The 15,098-nt window shown below is 44.3% G+C and overlaps 1 pseudogene; it reads left to right on the top strand.

Moving 5' to 3' along the window:
- The first annotated feature begins 121 nt into the window (after window positions 1–121).
- Window positions 122–240, top strand: LOC112482380 (annotated as a pseudogene).
- Window positions 241–15,098: the final 14,858 nt, after the last annotated feature.

Below are 15,098 nucleotides of genomic sequence, written 5' to 3'. Positions count from 1 at the left end.
TACAAACCTGGCAAAACTCTCTTTTACTTTCTCCCACATTGAGTTATCAGGAAAGCTAAGTGAAGGGATCTGTAACGCTTCCTTCCACACACAGCCGCTTCCCCTTTAAATTCTCTCCCTCGTCTGCGGCCACGCCACGCTGAACACGCCAGATCCCGTCTGATCTCGGAAGCTCAGCAGGGTCGGGCCTGGTTAGTCCTTGGATGGGAGACCACCTAGGAAGACCAGGTGCTGCAGGCTTAAAAAATAAAGAATAAAGGATTGTAAGCTGACAAGGTCCTTGCAATCTGTGTGGTCAACCAAGGGTTGCCTCGCCTAAACAAAAAATAATAAATAAAAATAAATAAATACAGTAAATAAATTTCCTCCCCCTCTCTGCATAAGGGCTGGTGGTCCACGCAGCAGCGGCTTGGCGACAAGCATGTCCTTGACCTGACCCTGCTGGCTGAGCAGGGGCCATAAGAGGTAGGATGCCACAAGATCACAGACCTTGGGAGAGGACAGTCGTGTCTCGTGCGTTAACCCCTTCCCCTCCCAGGAGTCCCGTGGGAAATACAAAACAGTAATGTTTGATGACCACATGCTCCTGTGCTTCTTGGCGTGTAGGGCCACACGGGGCATCTCTTCCCCCGAGGGAGGAGCCTCGGCCCAGAGAAGGGACAGGTAAGCTAGAGGTTGGGGCCAGCGTACCCCCAGTTCTGCTCCTGGAGGCTCCACCTCCAGGCCCGGCCTGCAGGAACCACTGCAAACGTCCACCCCGGTCTTCTCCGCCTCTGGGACGAGGGAAGGGAAGGAACCAGGGGCCCGAGGGCTTGGGCTGTGTCCATCTACACCACGCCTGTTACTGGAGCACTCCTGAGCAGAAGCGTGCAGCCAGCAGAGCTTGTGTTCTCGGCAGATAACGTGCTCCTGAGAAACTGCGATGGATAAAATGTGTGAGATGCGGCTGTTTGCCGAGCGCCCCGGGGTGAATGCCTTGAGGACCGGGTGTGCCCCCCAGCACCGCTGCCGGCCCGCACGTGGGGAGGTGGTGAAGCGCGGCCTGTCCCCGTCAGGCCTTCGGAACTCCGCCCTCGGCCCTGTGTCCGCTCTGTGCGTCTGGAACCTCACACCGGCCTCTGTCAGGGAGCCTGACCTAACACAGGCCAGGTGCCTACGTGACTGAAATGACAGAAGATTAACTCCAGGCCACTGTGACGGTCATCACCGAAGCCCGCCCTTGCGTGCTGCTCGCGACAGCGGGGTCTCGTGGAATTCGTCGTCCTCACTCCCTTCTGGCTTTAGGCTTTGCACTGGCCTGGCCTCCCCACAAAAGCAGAGCCCCGCCGAAGGCTTCCTGGCAGCTGCTTGACCGTGGGGAGCGTCCCCAGGTAAAGTGACCCAGCAAGGAGCGGGGGACAGTCCAGTCCGATGCTGACCCTAACCCACTGTAGGGCCGGTCACCATGGTGCACGCTGGGCCTCCACCCTCTGAGACCCTCCGAGGCACTGTCTCGAGGGGACCCCAGGCGTGTCTACCTGAGACCCCAGGTCCTATTCCCCCACGTCAAGGTGGGGTCCACGGCCTGTTCTTCCAGTGTCCGGTGGCTGGGCGGGTCCCCACGAGCATCCCATGGCCGGGCAGCGGAGAAGGCCCAGCGTGGAAAGTGAGGGGCCAAGGCGAACGGAGCTGAGGGGGTCGCGGCTGCCGGGCCCGCTGCTGTGGCGATGGCTAGAGCGTGCGGGGGCCGGAGGCCGGGGGTGGCGCTGGCAGACCACCCCCGTGCCTCCGCCGGGGTCCAGCGCCTCTGAAACCTGCTCACCTCAGCTTTTCCTTTACTGCCTTCTCGAAATTCGCCTGTGCCAAGTGATTTGCTGTTTATACCTCCCTCAGATTCCTCTCTGGTGTCATCATTTGGGACCTTGTAAGTGTAAGTGAGTGCCACTTTCAGGCTTGAACAGTGCTCTGAAACCTCTAAGTCATGCACCCTTGCACTTGAGGTTGGTCAGGAGAGTGAGTGAGCCGGGAAAGCCGCCCACCCCCAGGGTGAGACACGGCTGCGGTTTCCCTAGTGCGTCAGACGAGCTTCCTTTCTGGCTTTCGCATTGTGGAATCTTATTAGAAACACCAGATAATGGTCAAGTTAACTTTGTTTTGTTGAGGAAATAAAGAGAGAGTACCTCTGGAGATTTACGGGGATTATGGGAAAGTCAGAGCTAAAAAAAAATGTGCAGGGTCCCAGATTCCTGTTGCCCGCTTGGTTTTCTGACTTAGTGGGGTCACGCTTTATCGCACTGATTAGGAAAAACGTTCCTGATCTGTAGTCATGATCTTCCGCATACCAAAACAAGTTCAAAGCTATTACATTTATAAAATATCGGTTTCCATTAGGAAGTTAAATATTCATCGTTTTCCTTTTTCTCCTCTGATCATTGGAAGTAAATAAATGTTTGCTTAATATGTCACAAAGGTGGCGACTTTAAAAACAAAATCACCTGGATTTCGTGCTCATCACAAGGAATCACCCTGAAAGTATGTAGGAGTACAGATCCTACATGCATTATTCTGTCTTTAACTCTTCCTCTTTTCTTTTATTAAAATAAAAAAAAAATCCCCTATACTTATTAAGGGAAACTTGACAAATAACATAAAGTGCGTAATGTGATGATTTGATGTATGTGTACATTGTGGAATGATTATCGAAATCAGGATAATTAACACAGCCATCATTTCACATAATTAACTCTTTTTTTATTTTTGTAAAAGTGCTCTTTTGGTAAGAATGCTCAGGATCTGCTCTCAGAACCTTCAAGCACACCATACCGGCCTATTAACTGCAGTCACCATGCCGTGCATTAGATTCCTCAGGACTTATTCTCTGGTAACTCAGAGCTCGTGCCCTTTGACCTCCATCTCCCCATTTCCCCCTCCCCTTGGCTCCCAGCAACCATCACCCCGTTCTCGGTTTCTGTGAAGTCGGCTGTTATATAGATATTCCACGTATAAGTGACGCCATACAGAATCCTCCTTCCTTTACGAGAATGTCACACTGGCCCCCGGGGCAGGCTGAGGCCCCAGCACCTTGCAGGGAGCCCAGAAGGAGAGCGATGCTGTCGGGGCGGCGAAGACCTCCGTGTCCATTTAGAAAAGGCGGAGCTTTCGTTGTTCAAGGGGAACCGCATTATTTGCTTCTGTTTTCATTCCGGTATTTTTTTGCTTTGGGAAGAAATGAGAAGTTACGACCAGACTTCTTGGAAATTTGCTCTAAGGAACAGGAGGCGGGAATGAGGGGGTTTGTGGCCCCGGAATGCAGATGGCTGACGTGGGGGGTTTGGAGCAGGCACAGGAGGGCACACTGAGCAGGAGCTGTGAGATCTGAGGGGCCACACGGGTCCCAAAGAGGACGCGAGTCGGAAGTCATTTTCCAGCAAGTGGGGAGTGACGGGTTGAGAAGGCCACGCCAGGCTTGCTACCCCAGAGACACTGACAAATCCTCGGAAATTTGGGGCTTGACGTTTTTACTTCACATCTTAGGCCGTGCTGTAGGAAAAACACGTCGTTTTCCTGAAAATACGGACTCAGAGCAAAGATCGACTCATCAGCCATGGATTAAAAATCGATCTGATCCAAACTCCTAATTTGTATGGGATAAATTTTCTGTTTTTTCTTAATGCAGGAAAACGACAGAGTTTTAATACTCCGCACTGAATGTCTTTCTATTGCTTTGCCTGGTGCCTGCCCTTTAGAAAATAAGTAGTCTTCTGTGAGATGAGCCGAATGGATGCTGTGTCAGCTCTTCTTATGTGGCTTTGGAGGAGGGCCAGCAGGAGAATTCTAGAATATAATGCTATTGTGGATTGTTTCATAAAGATTAATGGAATGTATGTGCGACAGAGTAAATTCTAACTCTGTTTAAGGCTTATACCAATACATACATTATTAGGCTGTTCCTGAAGACACTGCCTTGTTTAGAATAGTCGATATTTATAACATGGAGAACACAAAAGAAGGCGAGCAAGGAAGGGAGGGTGAGTCTAGAATATAATGCTATTGTGGATTGTTTCATAAAGATTAATGGAATGTATGTGCGACAGAGTAAATTCTAACTCTGTTTAAGGCTTATACCAATACATACATTATTAGGCTGTTCTTGAAGACACTGCCTTGTTTAGAATAGTCGATATTTATAACATGGAGAAAACAAAAGAAGGCGAGCAAGGAAGGGAGGGCGAGTTCCTTCCTTCTCCCCGGAACCCTGATGCGTGGTCGTTAGCTGCTGCTCGTCCTTCAGGTCCCGGGGCAGGTCCTGTGACGCGGACAGCCCTGCAGACAGGCGCAGACAGGCGCAGACGCAGGCTCCAGAAGCACCTCTGTCCACCTCTTAGTCGTCCGTACCGAAGTTGCGGTTTTCAATTCGCATGATTATTTAATCCCTGTCTTTCCCATCAGCGGGCGACAGCACCAGGGCAGAATTTTTGTTGCTCAGTGGTGGGTTCACAATGCCCAGGGACGTGGCGGGGACCGGGCAAAGCCACCAACGATACCGAGTGCTTCCGGTGTCAGGTCCTGCGCTAACGCTGCCGTGGATTCACTCATCTAGTGGTCACAGCGACCCTGTGCAGTGGCTCTTATTTCTAAAGGAGGGCGCCATTTCTAGAAGAGCAAAATGGTGCTCGAGAGAGGTAAGTCACCTGTCCGGGGTGACACACTTAGTAAGTCAGGGAGCTGGCATGCATGCTGGCTGCGTGTTTCCACACCCCGCGCTCCGATGGTCCCCTGGACTGCCCCTGAGCAAACGTTTGTAGCAGGGAAGAAAGGAGTGATCAACGCATCCGGCTTGAGTTCCGTTGATTTTATGACGTGTGGGGCTGGAGTTCAAGATGACCCCGTGGTACATACAGGAAAAGTTCACCAACGAAGAATGGCTGGAGGGAGCCCACGTATCCGCCGTTGGCACTTGCTTTTCAATAATTTTATTTTCCTGGGACAAAAATGGGTACCAATGAAAATTTCAAAAAGGATGAGATAAAGGGGGTGTTTCTTGAGAATTTGATGCAAAACACGCGTGCCTGCAGGTTCTCATGGGTTTAATACGTCAAAGAAGGAAAAGCAGAGAATGATTGGAAACATTCGGCTAAAAGTAACAGGAATTCTTCAGTCTGTAAGCAGCACGGGGATTTTTAAAATGTTTAAACTTTCAGATGTCTGGGTTTTGTCAGCGTGGCGCGCTGGGTCCGAGCATCAGGCAGCGGGTCCTCCTCCGTCACAGCCACGGGGGAGAAATGCCAGGCGGTGTCTGTGCTCACAGGAGGTGTCTGTGCCTGCGTCATGGCAGGCGGCCTCGGCAAACTACCTTTTTTGGTGCTGCGATAGCCGTTATTTTATAAAAGAGTTTTGCTTGAGGAGTCTAAGTTTTGTTTTGTTTTGTTTTTCCCGTGTGTGTTTGAAAATAAATTATTGGTGACCCAATAATTTATACTGAATTCTCCACTTTCCTCTCTTTTTCTTCTCCATGAAATCCCAAGTCTGGGAACCACAAGGCCCTACAAGTGTGAAGTCAGTACAACCTTTTTTTCCAGAACATTTTTGAATAGCCCTATGTAGTGATATCTGTCTGTCTGCTTTTATGGTTTTACATGAGTTCATTTTCCGGATTAAGAAAACGAATCAGTGTGTGCATGTGGGGACGGCGGGGAGAGCCAGGATGGCTGCCCGTGGGGAGGGGGCTGCTGGGGGCCAGGGCCCTGTCGGGTGACACTCACGCCGGGGAACTGCTGCCTCGGAAAACGGTCACCTGGTCTTCTTTCTGAGGGGACGGAGTAGGAATTACTGTTTGCTTTTTTGGAGGAAAGAAGGGAAGCAGAAAAAGCACTTAGCCTTTTTGTAAGAACACATGAAAATTTCGTTTTCCTTCCCTCTTCTCTATTTCTACAAAAAGTCTCACCAGCCTGTGTTAGAACATGGAAACGCAGACAAAGGCCGTCTGGGAAAGACAGCGATCGCTCGCTCTGCAATGAAGAGCCTTTTTGCAAAAGCAGGCTGACCTCGTGGAGTAAAGCTTTGTAAGCTGGTGGCCAGGGGATTAGCATTCGCATTTTATTAGGTTTTTAAGAATCGAGTGATTGCCGTGACTGCCGAGGGCTGAGCGCATTACCAGATAGTGCCCTCCACTGGCGTTGGCTGTCACCATCGCTGTCACCATTGCCTGGCCTCTGAGGTTGATCGCATTTTCTAGATGTTCTTAGATCATCGTGCCGTTTCTCCTTGAAATGTATTTTCAAATTAGCACTAATGTATTTATCCTGTGACGTGCATTACACGTAACTGCGTTCTTAAAGTGATTTTGAATATATAGTCTTCGAAAAGATTTTTTCTTGTTTGTGGAAGTATGAGGTACAGTGACCATGTAGAAAAGGATTTTGATAATTCGTATCAAAAATTTAAATGCATATATCCTCAGACCCAGAAATTCTGCTGCTAACATTCTGTCCCACAGAAATGTGTGAACAAGAATACAATGGTATATTGTTATTACGGAATTATATTTAATCATGAAAGCCGGAGGCATTTGAAATGCCCCCTAAGGGAAGAGTGTTCCCATGAATCCAGATGCCCGCACAGTGTGGTCCACCATGTCACCAAAAGGAAGAAAGGAGGCCTGTGCTCATTTTAATGCAAGGAGTTTTTTGATGTAGGAGTACAAAATGGGATTCTAGAGCTTTCAGTCTGATACCATTTTTCTTTAAAGAGAGGCACAGATGGTTATATTTATATATACACACATGCATATACATACATCAATGTATACATATATGATACACATACACACACATATGTACACATGTATGCATAATAACGCAGCTTTAAAAAGGTCTGGAGAGATGTCCACCGAAATATATGTAGCGCTGATGCCTGGACAGTGGGATTAGGTGTTGGTAGAGAGGGGAGGCACTTCCATTTTTTAAACGTATGAACTTAAAAAAGAAATAGCGATCAATCCATAATTTAAGAAAAACAAATATTCGACAAAGTAAAACACTGAAATAGAGCTCTCTTCAATGTCTGATGTTCATCTGTTAGAGGTTTGTGTGAATGCGACTCAATAGCCACGGAACTCGACTTGCAGGAAGACAGGCTTCGCATGTGCCATCGAGGATCGTCGTGCTTTGGGGTCTTCTACAATCCCGTAGTTCTGGGTTCTCCCGCAGGCCTGTAGACGTCGTGGGTGAGCTTCCGTTTCTGTGGGTCCCTCACTGCTTCCCGTGATTGTCGCGTTCAGTGTGGCACTAACCGAGGTGGATGAGTGGTGGCTTCAACAGGTCGTTGACCCGAGTCACCGTGGACAGCGTCGGGTTGACAGACGAGCGCAGTGGGTGTCAATGCAGAGCAGCCGTTTCCTTGGTGACCTGAATGAGTGGCATCGCTATGCCCTGTTGTGTAGATAAGGACGGATGCCCAGTGAGCTGGTGGGAGTCAAGTGCTAATTTGCTATTTTGAGAAAAGCCAGTCACTTTATTTTAGTTTTCAGCTCTAACGTTAAATCTACTTCTGACCTCAAAGGAAATAATTACCTATTTTATAAATTCATAAGTTGGACTGAGTAGCATTTAATAGATAGCAATGTCTCTTAACTACTTTGGTGCTTTTAAAAATAATTGAAGAAAGTCACTGTGCCAACATGTTTTAAAAATAACCTATGCAAACACAGTTATTATCTCTAGCCGAGTTTTAATGCTGTGAACAAAAATAATTCTTACTATTCTTCTGAGGAATACTTACTTTATCATGGGCTTTGAATTGGAGAATGTCCCTAAATATCCAATTTTTTCTGAGGAATAAAGCAGTGCTATAACTTTATAAAAGATATTTCAGTGGCTTAACTATAAAAATGCTAAATGTATGCCCTCTAAACCTGCCTAATTTTTGCAAACCCTCTGAAATCATATTAAACATATCTTCTTGGTTGTAGAATTTACATTGTCGTTAATAATGAATAATGAGATTTGACTTTAAGTTTTCAAATGAATATATGCCAGAAGATAGAAAAAACTAGTAAGTATGACTACATAAAAACTAAGAATTTCTCTATGAAAAGGAATATTATGAACAATGTGTAAGTGATGAACTGTCTTAAAAAACAGCTTGCAAAGATCTAAAAACCTTTTAATATATATGTGATAAAAGGGCTAATTTCCTTTAATATGCAAATAGTACTTACGTATTTGTAATAAAAATATTCCCAATAGGCAAATGAGCAACAACTACAAACAGGTAGAGCAAAAGAAACCGAAATGACCAGTAATCACGAGAATGCTCAGTCTCACTGACAATTGAAGAACTGCAAATTAAGAGTAGATATGACCGCATGGACAAGAATAGACTCAACTGGATTAAAGACTTAAATGGAAGGCCCCAAACCATAAAATTTCCAGAAGAAAACATACGCAGTAATCTCTCCGATATTGCTACTAGTAATTTCTTTTCAGACATATCTCCTTGGGAAAGGGACACAAAAGAAAAAAACAAACAAAAGGGAAGACATCTAACTAAAAAATGTTTGCACAGCAAAGGAAAAACGTCAACAAAATGAAAAGACTGACTGAATGGGAAAAGGTATTCACTCATAATGCATCTGATGAGGGATTAATATCCAAAATACAGAAAGAACTCATATAACTTAATGACAACAAAAACCAAACAATTCAGTTAAAACATGGGCAGAAGACCTGAACAGATACTTCTCCAAAGAGCAAATACAGATGGTCAATAGATATATGAAAAGATGCTCGAGGTCACTAATCATCAGAGAAATGCAAATTGAAACCACAGTGAGATATCACCTCACACCTGTCGAAACTGGTGGGATTGCACATCAGTACAGCCGCTATGTAAAAGTCTGGAAGCTCCTCAAACAGTTAAAAATGGATCTACCTTTTGACCTAGAAATTGCACTTCTGGGTATTTAACCAAAGAAAACCAAAACAATAATTCATAAAGATCTATGCACCCCTATGTTCACGGCAGCACTGTTTACAATAACCAAGATATGGAAGCAACCTAAATGCCCGACAGACGATTGGATAAAGAAGTTACGATTCATACACGCAGTGGAATATTACTCAGCCATTAAAATATGAAATCCTCCCATTTGCAACGACATAGATGGACCTAGAAGTTATTATGCTGAGTGAAATAAGTCAGAGAAAGATAAATACCATATGATTTCAATTATATGTGGAATCTAAGGAACAAAAAGAACAAACTAATCAAAAACAGAGTCACAAACACAGAGGACAATGTGGTGATGGCCAGAGGGCAGGGGGGCTGGGAGGCTGGGAGAAAGGGGTGAAGGGTTAAAGAAGTACAAATTGATAGTCGAGAGATGGTCACGGGGATGGGGAGCACGGCGCGGGGAATGCAGTCAGCAGTGATGTAATGGCTGGGTGGGGGGCCAGAGGGAAGACAGAGCAATCAGGGGCATCGTTTCATAAACTATATAAATGTCTAACCAGTGTACTCTATACTTGAAACTAATAATGAAGTAAAATTTTTAAAAAAGCAGATATTGGTAGACACTTGCATAAGCTTTGATGTACTGTTAACATGTGGACTCAAAAGTCTAATGGAATCTCTACCTCAGTGTGCCCGACATCGAGTTCGTCTGTGCCTTCCACGCCTGTGGCCCTGCTTGTCCCTGGCTTGTGCTCATCTCAGCAGACTCCAGCCTTGTTTACCCAAGCCATCAAGCCAGGGTGCAGATGTCGTCTGTGTGTCCCCCGCCCCCACTCAGCCTCTGTGTCTCCTTATCGTCAAGTCCTGCCAGCTGTGTTTCAGCACGTGCTCCGGGCATGTCGGCCCCACTAACGCCACCTGCGTTTCCAGCACTGTCCCAGAAGAGGTCTCACTGCTTCTACTCTCTTCTTCAATGACATGAGCCATATTCTTCACCAAACTTATGATGTGGTCATTTTCATCTTAATTAAAATATAGTCTTTATTTTTCAAAGTAGGTGATAAAATCGCATTAATCAAAATTCAAAATTTGCCAAAAGATATACAGCGAAACATTGCCTGCCACCCCTTTACCCAAACAGCTTCTCTATTAAGAGGCATCTGACACTATGATCACTTTTTTTGAGTATCTTTCAAACATATTTTATGCATGTACAACTATGTATACCTGCCTATTTATGCTTTATTTCTCTACTTAATATAAATGATAGCTTATTTATAGTGTTCTAATCAGTGGAGATATGTCCATCTCATTACATTTGAACTTCAATATTTTTCAGGACTGTATACTATTCCTCTACGTGGCTGGAACATAAAGTATTTAACTTAACTAATAATTCCCTCTTACTGATATTTAGGTGAGTTTTTTCAAGTTTTTGCTCTTCTACACCAAATTATAATTAATAGCCTTACATATGCAGCATCTTACATCTGTGTAAATGTTTCTGTAATATAAATACCGAGCAGTGGAAAGCCTAGGTGGAAGACTGTGTGCCTTTGTAATTTCGGTAGATGTGGCCATGCCCTTCTCGGCCGCCATACCGAGTGAGATTCCTTTCAGGAATCTGCGAGATTGTCTGTCCCCACCACCCTTTCCAACATCGTGCGCCATCAACCAGTGAAACAATAAACGGCCGTCGCACCTTCTTGCTCTGACTGAAGGCTGGACCCTGATGCCACTGCTTGAAGGGGGATGCATCTCTTTTCTCACAGGCATTCCTATCCCTGGAGATTCAGTAGGTGCCCTGGCTTCCCGTAACTGCGATTAGATCATCCTCGCTCCCTCCCTGCAAAGGCGTTCTGCATTTGGGTCTCATGTCACCAGATTCCCCACCTACTGTCCTTCGCAGTTGAAGTTTAATGTGGCAAAGCTAGATGTGTTCTCCTGAACGTCATTGACTTTCACCAGTGTGTCCGCCATCAGAGTACTATTTGACATTGTTTTGGAAATACTGGCCAATGCAATTTGATAAAAGAAAATAACTCGATAGAAAAAATCAGAATCCTTTATTCACGCAAAGGCTGAGCTTCCTCAGGGTTCTTCCCAGCCAGTGTTTGGGCACAGCAAGCACCCTAAGGCAGGCTCATGAGGGGAGTCGCAAGATGCTTCTGACGCGTGACTGTGGCTCCGAGCCCCCCACACCCACCTCACCGGCCTTGCCAGATGTTCTTAAAATTGCAAGGAAGTCTAAGGTTTCCTTCCTGCCCACCTCCCTCTGCTCCTCCCTCCCTCCTACCCTCCTTTCCTTCTTCACTGGGTTGGACCAGTATTACAGTTTGATGACTCTCTCAAACCCTGACACCTCCCTCCCAATTTTTAAATGTAGGTTTTAAAGTTTACATACAGTTAAATTCACTCTTTCTTTGATTCACAGTTCTGAGTTTTTACACATGTATAGATTCTGTTAACCTCCACCAAACACAAGATACGGAGCAATTCCAACACCCCAAAGAATCCATCCTGCTTTTCCTCACAGGTATGTCCCTCACAGACCTCCTGGACATCAAATCAGATCTCGGTGTCTGTTTCTCAGAGGACTCGTGTCGTGGGACTGGGTTTAATGTATGTGGCAGGTGAATGAACGGTCCTCGGGGCAGAATGTCACACTGTGTTTGTCCTTTGGCAATGCGACTTTTTACATTCTGGGGAACGTGATATTTGTGAAGGATATAGCGATGATAATGAGTTATCGCCTGGGTGTAAATGGCTTAGGATCTCACACGTCAGTTCAAGGTTGAACTCCAGCAGACTGAGCCGTCCCACGGTGAGACCTGTGGGCATTGACGCTAGCAGCGCTTCAGGTGGGGCTGGGTCATTTTGGCATCAGGGATTGTGGATGAGAGACTTCCTCTTTGGAAGGTGATTGGCCATGATGATCTGTTAGGGATCCTTCCACTGGTCAGCTGCTGAGAATCTGTGATCCTAGGAGCCTACGCATCTCCTTTATGAGCTGGCTTCTGGAGTAGATCTTTTATTCCTATAAAACATTTGTCTTCTCTGCTTTCGTTTATTCATGGTACGTAGTACACCTAATCCATATATTTTTTCCTTTAATTGTTTTTCTGTTATTTATTTTTCTATTTTTTTATTGTTATATGAACTCTTTTAAAAATTATGGATGACCAAGCAGCACTGGATACCATAAATGATTAGTTTCCATCCCACACTGTTAATTGTACTGTCGCCGTTGTTGTGTCGTTGCTGTTGTCGTGATACACCTTGCCTCCAACACACCCTCATTCCCAGCCACACTGTTTTCTGAAGTCGTAGTCTCTTGTGTTTTGACACATACGTGCATATAAAATTTGTCGTGATGGGCTTCCTGGGTAACTGCAAGCGGTACTTCTGTGCTTTCACTGGATTTTCTTCAAGGACACTTCCTTGGGCGAAAGATGGGAAGTTTATATGATGGCGTATTGATCAGAATACCGTAGAAACTTAATTTGGGGGTACTAGGTGGAGGTAAAAAGTCACGAGAGTATGAAAAGTAGCAGAAGGCCCGTCCACGCACCCTCTTAAATGTTTTTATAAGACAGCCAGTGCCTCGTATAAAATGTGGAGATATTCAGAAAGGGTCTTTGACGCACTTAGTTTTTTGGATTTAATCCTCGTGCTCTCAGGGGGAAAGATGACCACACAGCTTTTCGCGCTCTCAGTAAAGGTGGTTCCCAGAGCAGTGAATTCCTATGGGTTAATGTAAGTGGAGGTTTAAACATGCCGAAAAGGTGAGACCCAAGGAAAGGAAGGGCCCAAACGTGAGCGGAGGGCCTCATGAGTCCCAGCTCCTGTCATGTGTTTTTCAGCCTGAAATAAATGTTTTAAGTTTTTAGTCTGAGGATTTTATGTGTGCCTGTAACTCTGGATACTTCCAGAAATCATAGAAATAGCTTATTATACTGATCCATGTAAAGGACACGCCTAGGAGAATGTATTTGGTTTTGATGGAAAATTATGACCCGATTCGTCTGTAATTCAGATTTCTTTGTTGAGATCATTAGCTTGTAAAGCCATCATTCAAAAAAAAAATAGTTCCTTGAAGCTATGATCTAAAAAGGCATAGGAAATACTAGGTTAAAGGCACTAATGGTGTACAACAGTAAATAATGTCCCCTATTGCATTCCAGTGAGATGCCCAATGCCATGCTGGTTCATTTGGATAGGAAACGCACAGTCTCAAGAGGTAGAGCCTGCTTACTCTTGAATTTCTACTCAAAGGAAAAATTATAGGTAAAAAAAAAAATAAATCTATTTTGTTTCTCACCAACAGTGGTAGAGTTTTAAAAGAAATTATTGACCTTTTTTTTTTTTTTCAGTGGAAATGGGATTTGGAGGTTTCTCACTAGAAATTAAATAACCTAAAAAGAAATATAGTTATTTTTAAAAGAAATATTCAAACATATTTTTACAACGTATTCATTCAATATGTACAGGAGAAAATTAAATACAGATAGGTTACTCTTCCTGACCGGTTAAAGAAGTTAGTCATATTGGATGTCCCAGCTGTATTATCGAAAAATGAATAAGGTGCATTATTGCTGGTTTATCTCCCCTGTGTCATTCTTAACAGTAGGTTAAGATAGATATCCTAGCTATGGTGTTATGTTATGTAAATATTTCTGTACTTTGTTCTTTCAGAGATACTAAATCATTTGTATAATAATGTTCCAGCTTCACATGAATGCGAAAGACCTTTCCATTGTTAATAAAATAAATCGGTAGCCCTGGAGTTATCCATATCACCCTTAAAAATGACACGTTTTAATTAAACTAATCAAAAAGATTGGAGAATTTACTTCATCATGATGATGGTTGTTGGAGCTGAAAGACTGATAGGAAACCAGCATCATTTTCAAACAAAAACTTAAATCGTCTTAAATCCATAATTATGGTCACCATTTTAATAGATTAATTCATGTTACGTGTTTAAAGAGTAGTGAGTCTTAATAATGTAGTAACCTGAGAATGCAAACTATGCCATTTCTAAACTTTCCATCGACATATGGGCTGACAGCTTGGTTCTAGAGCTGTGCTTTCCAACACAGTCGCCGTCAGCCACACGTGGCCAGTCTGAATTGAGTTGTGCTGTAATTGTAAAATGCTCACCAGGTTTCAAAACTTAGCATGAAAAAACAGTGTGCAGTATTAATGCTTTCTTTATTGGTTAAATGTTGAAATGATATTTTGGAGATACAAAAAATAGGAGAATTAATTTCATCTGTTTCTTTTTATTTCTTGAATTTGGCCACTAGAAAATTAAAAACTTCATGTGTGGCGCATACTTATGGCTTACATGGTACTTCTGCTGGGCAGTACTGCTCTAGAGACTAAGAGGGTTAAGTGGGTCGTGTGCAGATGCCACGCCCTTCAGATGTAGGCATTGAAAAGTCATTCTATCTAATATCAAACTTAACGTTGCCAAAGGCAAGGAAACACTATTGGGGAAAACTAATTCAAGTTGCTCTTACTGGATAACAAGGCTTAGGGCCAAGGCTTAATTCCCATTCTTTGAAGGCAGAGTAGTTCAGTGCAACGCTGTTACCTAAGACACCAATAAAGTATGAGACGGCGTTTACCTGCAGAAAGAAGCATTACTTTCTGATCTCTGCTTAAAATCATGGCGCTTCCCTCCATGAAATATTTAATTCTGATTAGCACCCTCACAAAGATGTAGAAAGGCTTTAAAAAGTTTCAAGGAATTAGTATTTTATGGGGACATACGTGAAAAAGTTAGGAATTCCTCCATTGAAAAAAACGCAGCAAGGACCCTCATTATCACCTTGACTGGTCCTCCAAACATCATCTTACAGCATTGGCTTCTGAACACGGCAGTACGAGCCGCGGGCTGACTGGCCCAGGTCTGAGTTCTCCCTCGTAAATGCACCAGGCGATGAAGCTACTTTCTACACTAGCTGCGCTACAATAGATTTTCACAAAGGATGCTATAAATTAAACTCCCTCAGCGGCTCTCGTGAGGTCGTATTTCATATCACTACCATTTTGTAAATATGTAGTCGGTATTTTGAACTCAAGAATAGGACCTTATATTATATGACTTAAATTTTATTTAAAGAATTCATCACCCCAGCTTTGTAGACAGTTACCATCTC

The sequence above is a fragment of the Pteropus alecto genome, unplaced genomic scaffold (genome assembly GCF_000325575.1).
Source record: "Pteropus alecto unplaced genomic scaffold, ASM32557v1 scaffold195, whole genome shotgun sequence".
NCBI classification, from domain to species: Eukaryota; Metazoa; Chordata; class Mammalia; order Chiroptera; family Pteropodidae; genus Pteropus; species Pteropus alecto.
This window is presented reverse-complemented; position numbering and strand designations above follow the sequence as displayed.